Source organism: Capra hircus, chromosome 19 (assembly GCF_001704415.2).
Source record: "Capra hircus breed San Clemente chromosome 19, ASM170441v1, whole genome shotgun sequence".
Classification (NCBI taxonomy): Eukaryota; Metazoa; Chordata; class Mammalia; order Artiodactyla; family Bovidae; genus Capra; species Capra hircus.
Genome location: NC_030826.1, coordinates 24927571 through 24943181, shown reverse-complemented (window position 1 = coordinate 24943181; position 15611 = coordinate 24927571). Strand labels below are relative to the sequence as shown.

At 45.0% G+C, this 15611-nt stretch overlaps 1 pseudogene; it reads right to left on the bottom strand.

The window, feature by feature from the left end:
- Positions 3924–13856, bottom strand: LOC102181991 (annotated as a pseudogene).

Below are 15611 nucleotides of genomic sequence, written 5' to 3'. Positions count from 1 at the left end.
TAATAGCAGAAAAGTATGCTGCTAAGTCGCTTCATTCATGTCCGACTCTGTGTGACCCCAGAGACGGCAGCCCACCAGGATCCCCCATCCCTGGGACTCTCCAGGCAAGAACACTGGAGTGGGTTGCCATTTCTTTCTCCAATGCATGAAAGTGAAAAGTGAAAGAGAAGTCGCTCGGTCGTGTCCGACTCTTTGCGACCCAATGAACTGCAGCCTACCATGCTCCTCCGTCCATGGGATTTTCCAGGCAAGAGTACTGGAGTGGGGTGCCATTGCCTTCTCCAAGCAGAAAAGTATAATCAACCATAAATTCCACCAGCTTGGGAATCGGTGACCTGAAAGTGGAAGTGATGCTTGCTCAGTCGTGTCGGCCTCTTTGTGACCCGTGGACTGTAGCCCAGCAGGCTCCTCCATCCATGGGATTCTCCAGGCAAAGCAACTGGAGTGGGTAGCCATGCCCTTCTCCATCTGCCTCACCCGGGTATCGAACCCAGGTCTCCTACGTTACGAGCAGATTCTTTACCATGTGAGCCACCTGGGAAACCTAAGTGCTGGTAATTCTGCATCATGCAGCAATTTAAAGACAGAGGTGGGTCTTCATGTCTTGACATGGACACCCTTCAAGACGTGCTAAGTGAAAAAAAGCAAGCTGCAGGGCTCTCCTTGCAGACAGGCTTCTGACTTGGGCCCCTGAGGCCCCTCTGATTCTGGGGCTCATCAACCTCCCTGCTGCGCCCCCTAGTGGCCTCCTGGCCACCATCCTGACCCCAAGCCCCATCCAAGACCAGCCACCCGGATAAGCGACCCCAGCAGGCAGGAGCCAGTATCTGCCTGCTTCCTTCAGGGTCCCAGATGCTGAAGACCAGAGTTTCCTTTCATGGTGGTCAAGGAAATCAGAGAACAGCCAATCCCCATTTGGACTTGTTCTCTGGGGCTGGTTCATCATCACCCCTTTGAATCGAATAGTGGGAAGGCCCATGTCTTTTCTGGACACTGCACTGGCAAAATTTCCAGGGTCACTTCAAGTTATCAAAGTCTCATTTCAGTAATCGCAGTTTTGAGACCCATACAGAGTGGTCAGATTCACAGAGACGGAGGGTAGAATGGTGCTTCCTGGGGGCAGGGGCAGGGGGTAGGGATAGGGGGCGTTCTTGTTTAGCAGACATGGGGTTTCAGTTGGGCTTGATGAAAGGGTTCTGGAGATGAGTAAACGCCAATACCCAACTGGGTACACAACAATTCGGTCCTGCTGAATCCTACATTTTTTAATGGTTAAATGAGAAATTGGATGTTATGTGTATTTTACCACAATAAAAGATGTACAAAGGGGAGGAGAGGGTGAGATGTATGGAAAGAGTAACATGGAAACTTACACTATCATATGTAAAATAGATAGCCAATGGGAATTTGCTGTATGGCTAAGGAAACTCAAACAGGGGCTCTGTATCAACCTAGAGGGGTAAGATGGGGAGGGAGATGGGAGGGAGGTTCAAAAGGGAGGGGATATATGTATACCTGTGGCTGATTCATGATGAGATTTGACAGAAAACAACAAAATTCTGTACAGCAATTATCCTTCAATAAAAAATAAATTAATTTTTTAAAAAGATGTACAAAGAGTACAAGCCAAAAAACCAACAACAAAAAAGAAAAGTTTATTTAAGGTTAAAAACATCTCCGCCATCTATTTTGGATAGACAGCACACAGCGGGGGGTGGGGGTGGGATGTGCAGGGGAGGGCGGGGGTGGGGGGGGTTTGTGAGTCTGTGCCTCTGTATGTGGGAGGGACTCTGTGTGGGGGATGAATGTTGCTTCCCCTCCCCCTCTGCTCACACATCCTAAGATCCTCTTCCTTACTCACTCACTGGGCTGCTTTTGCTTCCTCCGGGGTTGAAATAGGGGAGAGAGGAGCAAGCCTGTCACGCGTTCTACTCTAAAAATCAGCTTTGGGGACCTCCCTGGCAGACCAGTGGTTAAGATTCCCAGGGCCGGGGGCTCCGTTTTTATCCCTGGTCAGGGAACTCTGGAACTCTGGTGGGGTTCTATCCCTGGCTCGGAATCCATGCCTGGTCATGCCGTATGCCCTGTGGTACAGCCAAAAAGAATACTAATAAAATTTTTTAAAAATCAAATTCTAACTAGTTCTGGGTGACCTGCCACACATCTCCCCAGGCTTGCTATGTGTAGAAAGCTGACTCTTCATCTAGTGACTCTTGAAAGTTCTTCCCAACCCTGCAGCCCACATCATTACCGGGGTCTCTCACCCACAAGTCTCACCCTTGGTCTGTAGGGACCCCTTACCCTAGGCCCACAGGTAGCCTTAGGCTTCAGCTTCTTGCTGCTAAGTCTCAGCTCCCCTCCAGGTGGCGCTCCTGGACAGGTTTTTATTAATATTACCGCTCTATGCAAGCTTTCCCTCTGCGTAGAGGTGCCCTCTGCGTGTGCGTGCTAAGTCGCTTCAGTCATGTCTGACTCTTTACTACCCACTGGACTGCAGCCCACCAGGCTGCTCTGTCCATGGGATTCTCCAGGCAAGAATACTGGAGTGGGTCGCCGTGCGCTCCTCCAGCCGCTCTCCCCATTCAGTTCAGTCGCTCAGTCGTGTCGGAATCTTTGCGACCCCATGGACTGCAACACGCCAGGTTTCCCTGTCCATCACCAACTCCGGGAGCGTGCTCAAACTCCTATCCATCCAGTCGGTGATGCCATTTGGATCTCGTCCTCTGTCGTCCCCTTCTCCTCCTGCCTTCAATCTTTCCCAGCATCAGGGTCTTGCCCAATGAGTTAGTTCTTTTCAATAGGTAGTCAAAGTATTGGAGCTTCAGCTTCAGCAACAGTCCTTCCAATGAATATTCAGGACTGATTTCCTTTAGGATTGACTGGTTTGATCTTCATGCTGTCCAAGGGTCTTTCAAGAGTCTTCTCCAACACCGCAGTTGAAAAACATCAATTCCTCTCCCATGGCTCACGTCTAATCCACAGGAAAGTCTCATATCCTTTTCTCTCAGCAGGTCTTAGGAGAGCCAGTTTCTAGTGCAGCAAACTGTCTTCCCTTCACCATCAAAATCAGTGGTGGCCGACAAATTTGTCATGCATTCTATTCGAAAAATCAGATTCATTGGGGGTGAAATTTACACAAAGTAAAGTTCACCAGTTTTACTATATATCATCATCTAGCGACACCATGATCAGGATAAAGAACATTTCCGTCGACTGAAAAGGTTTGTTGTGCCCTTGCCTCACCCCTTACTTCTGGCCCTTAGCAGCTACCAGTCTGATTTCTATCCCTGGACGTTTGCCTCCACCAAAGGAATCATGTTTTGAGTATTTACAGATTATAAACGGAATCACACAAGTAATCACTCATATTTGCTTTCACGTAGCATAAAACTTGGGACAAGCACTCATATTGTTGCCTGTATTGCTAGTTATTTCTTTCTATAGTTGAGCAGTGTCCGTTGTATCCATATACTACAATTTATTTATTCATTGATGGAATTGGCTTGTTTTCAAATTTTTATCATTATGAATATAGCAGCTGTAAACATTTATGTACAAGTCTTTGTGTGGATACATGCTTTTGTTCCTGTTAATATCTAAGGTGGGATTTCTGGGTCTCGTGATAAGTATACAGTTAACTTGATACATATATACACATATAAACATACTACCAAATCATGTTCCAGAGTGACTGCACCATTTTGCATTCCCAACAGCAATGAATGCAAGTTCCAGTTGCTCTGCTTTTTTGACAACTCTTAGTATTGTCAGTTATTAAGATTTTATCCACTCTGGGGTATGTGTATGTGGGGTTTTCCCCATGTGTCAGTACTTTCAATGTTGCACACATCAACTTATACTAAATAGACAGCTACTGTAAGTAAAATGCAGCTCCTCTGTTCTCATGAACAGCACACACTGTATCACAGGAAATCAAGTTTATATTCCATCATCAAGGGTAGTTTTCCCATTAGTTCCCTTTGTGATATGTCATTAAAAATATTTTCAAATCCAATAGCCTCATCATTATTCCTCAAATATCCACTGAAAGGTTTGAGCTTGGAAGAAATGGAAGGTGCAGAACCTGCTGCATTGCTTTGAATTCCATGTGCAATTTTAGTGGAGCAAATAGACCCCAGATGTTTCTCGGTGTGGAAAAATTCATTTTATCTTGGTTGAACTGGAAGGTTTTTTTCTGGTAATTCAAGAGAATGACTAGGCAAAAGTTCATTTCTCACACAAGGGAAAAACCTTTTTTTGAAGAAGGTCCATTTACTGAAAATTCAGTAACTGGAATATTGTCCTTTAGCTGAGATCCAAGTCCAACTTGCTCTGCACACAGCCTCTCAGCACCTTTATTGTCAGCTGGCCCCACCACTCACTTCTATTCCGTGTGGTTTTAATTTGTATTTCCCTAAGGTCTAATATTGTTGAGCATCATTTTATTTGCTTATTATCCACTCATGTATCTTCTTCGCTGACATGTCATTTTATTTGCTTATTATCCATTCATGTATCTTCATTGGTCTAGTGTCTGTTCAAACCTTTTGTCTATGAAAAAAAGTAAGCTGCTTTTATTGAGCTTTAAGAATTCCTTGTACATTCTACACATAAGTCCTTTACTGGATAATATGTTTTGCAAATATGACTTGCCTTTTCGTTTTTCTTAATGACATCTTTTGTAGATCAGAATTTTTTACTTTTCACAAAATTCCATTTATCATTTTGCTTTTTGCCATCTAAATAGTCCGTGCCAAGAGAGTCATCCTTATTTCAGTAAGAGTAAATCCAATCCTTATTATTCTATCTTGATTAGAAGTTTAATTTCTTCGGCAACATTGAAGATTTTCTTTTTATTATTGATATTGACAAATCTGACTGTGATCAGCCTTAGTGTGGTTTTCTTTGTTTCTTTGCTTGGGTTTTGTTGAGATTCTATGCATTTATAGTCTAAGCTTTTACAGTCTCCATCTAATTTGGAAAACTTTAAGCCACGATTTATTCAAATATTTTTTCTGTTTAATTTTTGCCTCTTCTGGGATTCCAGTTTGTAATTGGAATATGTTATATTGCTTGATATTGTCCTACAGCCCACCATGACTCTGCTCACTTCTTTTTCATTGTCTTTTCCTGTAATGCTTTATCTTGGGTAGCTTATAATTGCAATTTCTTCAAACGATCACAGTCAAATGATCGTTTCTTCTGTAGTATCCCATCTGCTCTTAAGCCCATCCAGTGTATGTTTCATTTTGGATACTATGTATTTCAACTTTAGAAGTTCCATTTTGGTCTCTTTTGTATATCTTTTCTTTTCCTCCTTCAGTTCAGTTCAGTTCAGTTCAGTCGCTCAGTCGTGTCCGACTCTGCAACCCCATGAATTGCAGCACGCCAGGCCTCCCTGTCCATCACCAACCCCCGAAGTTTATCCAAACTCATGTCCATCGAGTTGGTGATGCCATCCAGCCATCTCATCCTCTGTCGTCCCCTTCTCCTCCTGCCCCCAATCCTTCCCAGCATCAGAGTCTTTTCCAATGAGTCAGCTCTTCTCATGAGGTGGCCAAAGCACTGGAGCTTCAGCTTTAGCATCATTCCTTCCAAAGAACACCCAGCACTGATCTCCTTTAGAATGGATTGGTTGGATCTCCTTGCAGTCCAAGGGATACTCAAGAGTCTTCTCCAACACCACTGTTCAAAAGCATCAATTCTTCGGTGCTCAGCTTTCTTCACAGTCCAACTCTCACATCCATACATGACCACAGGAAAAACCATAGCCTTGACTAGATGGACCTTTGTTGGCAAAGTAATGTCTCTGCTTTTGAATATGCTATCTAGGTTGGTCATAACTTTCCTTCCAAGGAGTAAGCGTCTTTTAATTTCATGGCTGCAATCATCATCTGCAGTGATTTTGGAGCCCCAAAAAATAAAGTGTGACACTGTTTCCACTGTTTCCCCATCTATTTCCCATGAAGTGATGGGACCGGATGCCATGATCTTCATTTTCTGAATGTTGAGCTTTAAGCCAACTTTTTCACTCTCCTCTTTCACTTTCATCAAGAAGCTTTTTAGCTCCTCTTCACTTTCTGCCATAAGGGTGGTGTCATCTGCATATCTGAGGTTATTGATATTTCTCCCAGCAATCTTGATTCCAATTTGTGTTTCTTCCAGTCCAGTGTTTTTCATGTTGTACTCTGCATATAAGTTAAATAAGGAGGGTGACAATATACAGGCTTGATGTACTCCTTTTCCTATTTGGAACCAGTCTGTTGTTCCATGTCCAGTTCTAACTGTTGCTTCCTGACTTGCATACAGATTTCTCAAGAGGCAGGTCAGGTGGTCTGGTATTCCCATCTCTTTCAGAATTTTCCACAGTTTATTGTGATCCACACAGTCAAAGGCTTTGCCATAGTCAATAAAGCAGAAATAGATGTTTTTCTGGAACTCTCTTGCTTTTTCCATGGTCCAGCGGATGTTGGCAATTTGATCTCTGGTTCCCCTGCCTTTTCTAAAACTAGCTTGAACATCTGGAAGTTCACAGTTCACGTATTGCTGAAGCCTGGCTTGGAGAATTTTGAGCATTACTTTAGTAGTGTGAGATGAGTACAGTTGTGCGGTAGTTTGAGCATTCTTTGGCATTGCCTTTCTTTGGGATTGGAATGAAAACTGAACTTTTCCAGTCCTGTGGCCACTGCTGAGTTTTCCAAATTTGCTGGCATATTGAGTGCAGCACTTTCATAGCATCATCTTTCAGGATTTCAAACAGCTCAACTGGAATTCCATCACCTCCACTAGCTTTGTTCGTAGTGATGCTTTCTAAGGCCCACTTGACTTCACATTCCAGGATGTCTGGCTCTAGGTGAGTGATAACACCATCATGATTATCTCGGTCGTGAAGATCTTTTTTGTACAGTTCTTCTGTGTATTCTTGCCACCTCTTCTTAATATCTTCTGTTTCTGTTAGGTCCATACAATTTCTGTCCTTTATTGAGCCCATCTTTCCATGAAATGTTCCCTTAGTATCTCTAATTTTCTTGAAGAAATCTCTAGTCTTTCCCATTCTGTTGTTTTCCTCTGTTTCTTTGCATTGATTGCTGAGGAAGGCTTTCTTATCTCTTCTTGCTATTCTTTGGAACTCTGCATTCAGATGCTTATATCTTTCCTTTTATCCTTTGCTTTTCACTTCTCTTCTTTTCACAGCTCTTTATAAGGCCTCCCCAGACAGCCATTTTGCTTTTTTGCATTTCTTTTCCATGGGGATGGTCTTGATCCCTGTCTCCTGTACAATGTCACGAACTTCCGTCCATAGTTCATCGGGCCCAAAATTTCCTTGATTATAGTCTTAACATTTAAAATAATGGTTTTAAAGTCCTTAACTACTAATCCCATCATCTCTGTCATTTCTGGGTCTGTTTGTGGCTTGGTTGTTCTAAGTATGTGTCCGATTTTTGTGTTTTGTTACATGTCCTGTGATTTTCTAATGGGTGCTGCTGCTGCTGCTGCTAAGCCACTTCAGTCGTGTCCGACTCTGTGTGACCCCAGAGATGGCAGCCCACCAGGCTCCCCCATCCCTGGGATTCTCCAGGCAAGAACACTGGAGTGGGTTGCCATTTCCTTCTCCAATGCAGGAAAGTGAAAAGTGAAAGTGAAGTCGCTCAGTCGTGTCCGACTCTTAGTGACCCCATGGACTGCAGCCTACCAGGCTCCTCCGTCCATGGGATTTTCCAGGCAAGAGTACTGGAGTGGACTGCCATTGCCTTCTCCAATGGGTGCTAAATCTGGTGAATTTTACGTTGTTGAATTTTATTTGCTGCGTTGTATTGTATTTCTTGAAAAAGTGTTGGATTTTGTTCTGGCATGCAGTTAACTAATTTGTGACTCTGTTTATCCTTTCAGAGATTTTTTTTATGCTTTGTTAGGATAGGCAGACTTTACTCTATGATGAATTAGCTCTGCCTCTATTCCCTTCCTCACCAGCTTCACAGAGGTGTAATTGACAAACTAAGCTGAAATATTACTCCTTGGAAGAAAAGTTATGACCAACCTAGATAGTATATTCAAAAGCAGAGACATTACTTTGCCGAATAAGGTCCGTCTAGTCAAAGCTATGGTTTTTCCTGTGGTCATGTATGGATGTGAGAGTTGGACTGTGAAGAAGGCTGAGCGCCAAAGAATTGATGCTTTTGAACTGTGGTGTTGGAGAAGACTCTTGAGTATCCCTTGGACTGCAAGGAGATCCAACCAGTCCATTCTGAAGGAGATCAACCCTAGGATTTCTTTGGAAGGAATGATGCTAAAGCTGAAGCTCCAGTACTTTGGCCACCTCATGAGAAGAGTTGACTCATTGGAAAAGACTCTGATGCTGGGAGGGATTGGGGGCAGGAGAAGAAGGAGACGACCAAGGATGAGATGGCTGGATGGCATCACGGACTCAATGGATGCAAGTCTGAGTGAACTCTGGGAGATGGTGATGGACAGGGATGCCTGGCGTGCTGCAATTCATGGGGTTGCAAAGAGTCGGACACGACTGAGCAACTGAACTGAACTGAAGGGTACATTATTTGATATACATGGAAACTGTGAAACGATTCTCCCAGTCAAGTTGATCAACATACGGTCACCTCAAATAGGCTTCCCTTCTGGCTCAGCTGGTAAAGAATGCATCTGCAATGCAGGAGACCTGGGTTCGATCCCTGGCTTGGGAAGATCCCCCAGAGAAGGGAAAGGCTACTCACTCCAGTATTCTGGCCTGGAGAATTCCACGGACTGTACAATCCATGGGATCACAAAGAATCGGACACGACTGAGCAAGCTTCACTTTCACTTTCATCACCTCACATAATTATCTTTTTGGTGTGTATGTGAGAAAGCTTAAGATTTGCTATGAGACTAAATATAGAAACTGTGTGATCTACTATAGTCACCATGCTGTACATTAGATCCTCAAAACTTAACTATCTTACAACTGAAAGTTTGTACCCTTTTACCAGCCTCTCCCCATTTCCCCCTCTCTCCAGCCACTAGCAACCACCATTCTATTCTGTGAAAGTGAAAGTCACTCAGTCGTGTCCGACTCTCTGCCACCCCATGGACTGTAGCCTGCCAGGCTCCTCTGTCCATGGAATTTTCCAGGCCAGAATACTGGAATGGGTGGCCATGCCCTTCTCCAGGGATCTTCCCAACCCAGGAATCAAACCCAGGTCTCCTGCATTGCAGGCGGATTCTTTGTCAACTGAGCCACCAGGGAAGCCCATTCTATTCTGTCTTCTTTTTTTTTTTTTCTTAATGCATAAGTGATATCATACAGTTCTTGTCTATATCTGTCTGGCTTATTCCATTTAGCATAATGCCCTTCAGGTTCATCCATGAATCTGTAAACGGCAGGACTTCGTTCTTTGTTAAGACTGAATAATATTTCATGGTGTGCGTGTGTGTGTGTGAAATTTTCTTTATCCATTCATCTGTCAACAGAGACCTACTTTCTTTCTATGTCTCAGCGACCATGAATAGTGCTGCGATGACACAGGAGTACAGTTATTTCTTAAAGATAGTGCTTTCATTTCTTTGCATATGAATCTCCCAGAAGTGAGATTGCTGGGTCATAGTATAGTTCTATTTTTAATTTTTAAAGGAACCTCCGTACTGTTTTCCATAGTGACTGTTCCAGTTTACATTCCCACCAACAGAGTGCTAGAATTCACTTTTTTCAGCATCCTCATCAGCACTGGTTGTCTCAAGTCGTTTTGATAACAGACATCGTAACAGGTGTGAGATGGTATCTTACTGTGGTTTTGACCTGCATTTCTCTAATAATTAGTGATCTCAAGCATCTTTTCATGTTGGCCATTTGTATGTCTTCCTTGGAAAAAATTCTATTCAGGTCCTTTGCCCATTTTACAGTTGGGTTATTTGGGTTTTTTGCTACTGAGTTGCATACATCCCTTATCTTTTTTTGGATATTAACTCCTTATCAGATACATGGTTTGCAAATATTTTCTCCTATTCTATGGGTCGCGTTTCATTTTGTTGCAATACACGCGTGACCCATCTGAAGACTCTACCCAATGCTTGGTGTATTAGGAGTTCTCTCCATTTTGACAGGTGGAAACAGGGGCTATTCCTACTCCTGCGTGAGCCTCAGAAACATTTGGCTCCTGTGTGGTGGTCCTTTCCCTCGCCTTGAGTAGCTTCCTGTTACACATGAGCACATCAGTTCTTAACGAAGTCCTCTGGGATCCCAGTCCCCTGGCCTTACAGAAGGCAAGTGTGGAGCATTGGGGGAAATGGCAGGGATGCGAGGGGAAATGCGGGTGGAGCAGAGACTAGGAAACCCTGTGGAAGATTGGAGGGACTGGGAGGATCGGTTCAGTTCAGTCACTCAGTTGTGTCCAACTCTCTGTGACCCCATGGACTGCAGCACACCAGGCCTCCCTGTCCATCACCAACTCCCAGAGCTTATTCAATCTCTTGTCCATCGAGTTGGTGATGCCATCCAACCATCTTATCCTCTGTTGTCCCCTTTTCCTCCCACCTTCAATCTTTCCCAGCACCAGGGTCTTTTCAAATGAGTCAGTTCTTCAAATCAGGTGGCCAAAGTATTGGAGTTTCTGCTTCAGCATCAGTCCTTCCAATGAATATTCAGGACTCATTTCCTTTAGGATGGACTGGTTGGATCTCCTTGCAGTCCAAGGGACTCTCAAGAGTCTTCTCTAACACCATAGTTCAAAAGCATCAGTTCTTCACTGCTCAGCTTTCTTTATGGTCCAACTCTCCCATCCAAACATGACTACTGGAAAAACCATAGCTTTGACTAGATGGACCTTTGTTGGCAAAGTAATGTCTCTGCTTTTGAATATGCTGTCTAGGTTGATCATAGTTTTTCCTCCAAGAAGCAAGTGTCTTTTAATTTCATGGCTGCAGTCACCATCTGCAGTGATTTTGGAGCCCCCCAAAATAAAGTCTGACACTGTTTCCACTGTTTCCCCATCTATTTCCCATGAAGTGATGGGACCAGATGCCATGATCTTCGTTTTCTGAATGTTGAGTTTTAAGCCAACTTTTTCACTCTCCTCTTTCACTTTCATCAAGAGGCTTTTTAGTTCCTCTTCACTTTCTGCCATAAGGGTGGTGTTATCTGCATATCTGAGGTTATTGATATTTCTCCTGGCAATCTTGACTCCAGTTTGTGCTTCATCCAGCCCAGCATTTCATATGACGTACTCTGCAAATAAGTTAAATAAGCAGGGTGACAATATACAGCCTTGATGTACTCCTTTCCCGATTTGCAACCAGTCTGTTGTTCCACAGGTCTAACTGTTGCTTCTTGACCTGCACACAGGTTTCTCAGGAGGCGGTAAACAGAGAGGATGGGTGGGGCTGAGAAGGCCTGGAGGTCTGAGAAGAGATGGATGTGCTGGGAGGAGTTCCCAGGAGGTGGGAGATAGGAGACATGGGAAAGGGGCGTGGCCAGGGCTGGTCCTCTTCACAAATCATAGCCCTACCAAAACCAGATCCCGCTGGACTCCCTCCATAACCACCTGCTGCAGCAGGCCCCAAGCTCTGGCTGGGTCCGTGCCCTGACAGCTGCTGGGACCCACCCCTGGCTGGACTAGGAGCTCCCTGACTGCCAGGGTGGGCCCTGCCCCCACCCTGTGGTCAGCAGGCTCTCATCCTGCTTGTGATGGGAAATGAAAGGTAACCTGGGGGATCTTGCATTTCCTCCTCTCTGGGTCCAGGGGTCGCTGAAGGTGGCATGAAAAGATGTGGGTGGTTTACTAATATCGGGTCAACTGAGTCTCCATGAAAAGGCCTCTGTGTGTGTGTTTGTGTGTGACTGTGCACACTCAGTTGTGTCTGATTCTTTGCGATCCCATGGATTGCAGTGTGCCAGGTTCCTCAGTCCATGGGATTTCCCAGGACAAGAATACTGGAGTGGGTTGCCATTTCCTCCTCCAAGGGGGGGATATTCCCGACCCAGGGATCGAAACAGCACCTCCTGCATCTCCTACATTGCAGGCTGATTGTTTACTACTGCACCACCTAGGAAGCCCCAAGGGCCCCTCTCAGTTCAGTTCAGTCACTCAGTCATGTCCGACTCTTTGCCACCCCATGGACTGCAGCAGGCCAGGCCTCCCTGTCCATCACCAACTCCCGGAGTTTGAGTCACTGATGCCATCCAGCCATCTCATCCTCTGTTGTCCCCTACTCCTCCTGCCTTCAATCTTTCCCAGCACCAGGGTCTTTTCAAATGAGTCAGTTCTTCAAATCAGGTGGCCAAAGTATTGGAGTTTCTGCTTCAGCATCAGTCCTTGCAATATTCATTCATCCATGCAGGATTGATTTCCTTTAGGGTGAACTGGTTGGATCTCCTTGCAGTCCAATGGACTCTCAAGAGTCTTCTCCAACACCACAGTTCTAAAGCATCAGTGCTTCGGTGCTCAGCCTCTTTACAGTCCAACTCTCACATCCAAACATGACTACTGGAAAAACCATAGCTTTGACTAGATGGACCTTTGTTGGCAAAGTAATGTCTCTGCTTTTTGATATGCTGTCTACCTAGATAGCATACTTCCAAGGACTAAGTGTCTTTTAATTTCATGGCTGCAGTCACCATCTGCAGTGATTTTGGAGCCCCTCAAAAAAAGTCTGTCACTGTTTCCCCATCTGTTTGCCATGAAGTGATGGGACCAGATGCCATGATCTTAGTTTTCTGAATGTTTAGTTTTAAGTCAACTTTTTCACTCTCCTCTTTCACTTTCATCAAGAGGCTCTTTAGTTCTTTGCTTCACTCTCCTCTTTCACTTTCATCAAGAGGCTCTTTAGTTCTTCTTTGCTTTCTGCCATAAAGATGGTGTCACTGCGTATCTGAGGTTACTGACATTTCTCCTGGCAATCTTGATTCCAGCTTGTGCTTCATCTAGCCCAGCGTTTCTCATGATGTACTCTGCAAATAAGTTAAATAAGCAGGGGGCTTGAGGGCCCCTCTAGGAAGTGGGAAATAATGGGAAATAAATAAAGATGCACCTAGCCCCACACAAGGAACTAGACAATGAGTCTCCAACCAGACTGGACCAAAGCAGGAGACCCAGAGGGACTCGGGAAATGGGAGGAAGTTGGTGGGGCTCTGGGCCGGGGCTAAAACAACTGAGAGTCTGGGAGGTGAGGCAGGGACTCGGCGAGCTATGAAGCAGAACTGGGGATGGTTTGGGGATTTGAGTTGCCAGAGAGAGACAGGAAGTGGAAGAAACCAGGGGGATGGGAGGGGCTGAGATTCCAAACGGGGGTGGGGGAATGTAGGAGGAAAGAGGTGAATTAGGAGGGCCCTGGAGAGGCCAGGAAAGCTGGAGGGGGGCGGGAGTCATTGGACGGATGTTAGGACCTGAGAGAACCAGCAAGGACATTCGGGGACACAGAGGGGCTGGAGGATTGGGAAGAAAGGGAGGTGACATGAAGACGTGGCGTAAGGCGTGTGAGGGATGGCCGCGGAGGGCTGGGGAGAAAGTGGGAGCCACGGAGCAACACGGGCAGGGCTGAGAGACGCTCCTTCACTCCGAGTTTAAAACCGCCGGCCGTGATTAATAGATTTCTTAATTTCTCCTTGTAGTTCTTCCAGTTTTGGCGTTCCCCGCTTCAGGGTTGAATTAGGTACACACCTAACTGCAATCCCCACCTCCACGCTGGCCCTGTTAAAATCCACCTTCCACGTGGCAGTAAAGTAAACCCGGTCCTCCCCCTGCTTGAAACCTCCCAGAGCTCTCACACCTGCACCACTGCACCCGGAGCCACGCTTCACCTGGCCCCGCCCCTCGTTGGCCCCGCCCCCTCACCGCCCTCTTGGTCTGACTGCTCAAGGCTGCGCCCATCTCTGCGCTCTTCTCCAGCCTCACCGGCCTCTCAGCTCTTCAACACTCCAGACTGGATCCAGGCTCACGCTGTTTTGCTCGTGCTGCTCCTGCTGCCTGGAATGTTCTTTCCCACACGGCTCTTAGCTACCGTCTTACTTTATAGGTCTCAACACGAATTTCACCTTTGGACAGGCCTTCTCGACCTTGCTGCATAAAGTAACCCCACCACACCACAGTCACTGTGAACCGCAAGGCCTGCCTGTATCTCCTGACGCCGCCACTGCCCCACCAGCTTTCCTGTTTCTTTTGTTCTTGCTTGGGAAGGATGTTTTTTTTTTCCCCAGCCTTCCTATGTCAGCAATTCCATGTCGTAGTTGCTTCTTCGGGCTCATGCTCAGTCACTCAGTCGTGTCTGTCCCCTTTGCAACCCTTTGGACTGTAGCCTGCCAGGCTCTTCTGTCCATAGGATTTTTCATGCAAGCATCCTAGAGTGGGTTGCCATATTCTCCTCCAGGGGATCTTCCTGACCCAAGGATTGAACCCACCTCCTGTACTTCCTGCATTGTAGGTGGATTCTTTACCCTCGGCGACTTTGGGGAAGCCCCAGTTGTTTCTTAGGTGTGTTCATGGAAGACGATTGGATTTTGTTAATAGAATAAGAATTGGATTTTATCCATTCTGAAGGGCTTGGTTTTCTTAACAGGTAATTTAAAGCCATTTAAATGAACTGTGTATCTGGACTTATTTTTATATCTTATTTTGTATTTTCTACTTATCATGCTTTTTTCCTTATTTTAGTTTTTATTTCCATTTGCTATACATGCACATAAAGAATGAGATAGTTCCCTTCGAGTCTTGTTTAGAAAAAGATCTGTATGTTGTCCCTTTTTTTCTGTTTCCTCTTCTCTGTGGACAATCACTTTCTTACTTACTCCGAAGCTGATTTTTAAAATATTTACTCCCGTATTTCTAACTGACATGTTTTTGTTACCACTGATTATCAAACTATCTTGCAGCTCAGACCTGCTCTTCTTATTTTGCTCTGCCATATGACGGAATATCATTCAGCCATAAAAAGGAGTGAAGGGCCACAATGCATGTTGCGTGGAGGAACCTTGGAAACATGCCGATGGAAGAAACCAGTCACATAAGAGCACGTGTTGTATCATTCTATGTACGGGACAGAAAAACGTAAATGAACTTTTTGGCCAACCGAATATATTAATGGTGAAGGACAGGGAAGCCCGGCACGCTTCAGTCCATGGGGTCGCAAAGAGTTGGACATGACTGAGCAATTGAAAAACAACAAATATATTAAATGTACAGAATGGAAAAATTCATAGAGACAGAAAGTAGATTAGTGATAAAATTGGGGAATGGCTGCTAATGGATATAGGATTTCTGCTTGAAGTGATGAAAATGTTCTGGAATTAGATAGTGGTGGTGGTTGCACACCATTGTGTTGTATTAAAACCACTGATTTTACATCTGCAGAATGTATTTAATGAATATAAAATTTTTCTCAATTAAAAAAACCCATCTACATCTCTATGATCCTTCTGAAGAAGACAAGAAACTCAGTGTCATAGCTGCTGCTGCTACTGCTAAGTCGCTTCAGTCATGTCCGACTCTGTGCGACCCCATAGACGTAGAATCCTCTTAAAAGCAAAGCTTGATATAAGGACTCTTGTTTTAGAAGGTCAGTCTGGGAAATCCTGGCAGGAAGCTGGAGAGAGACACCAGGGAGAGTGAGGGATGAAGACCAAACCACGA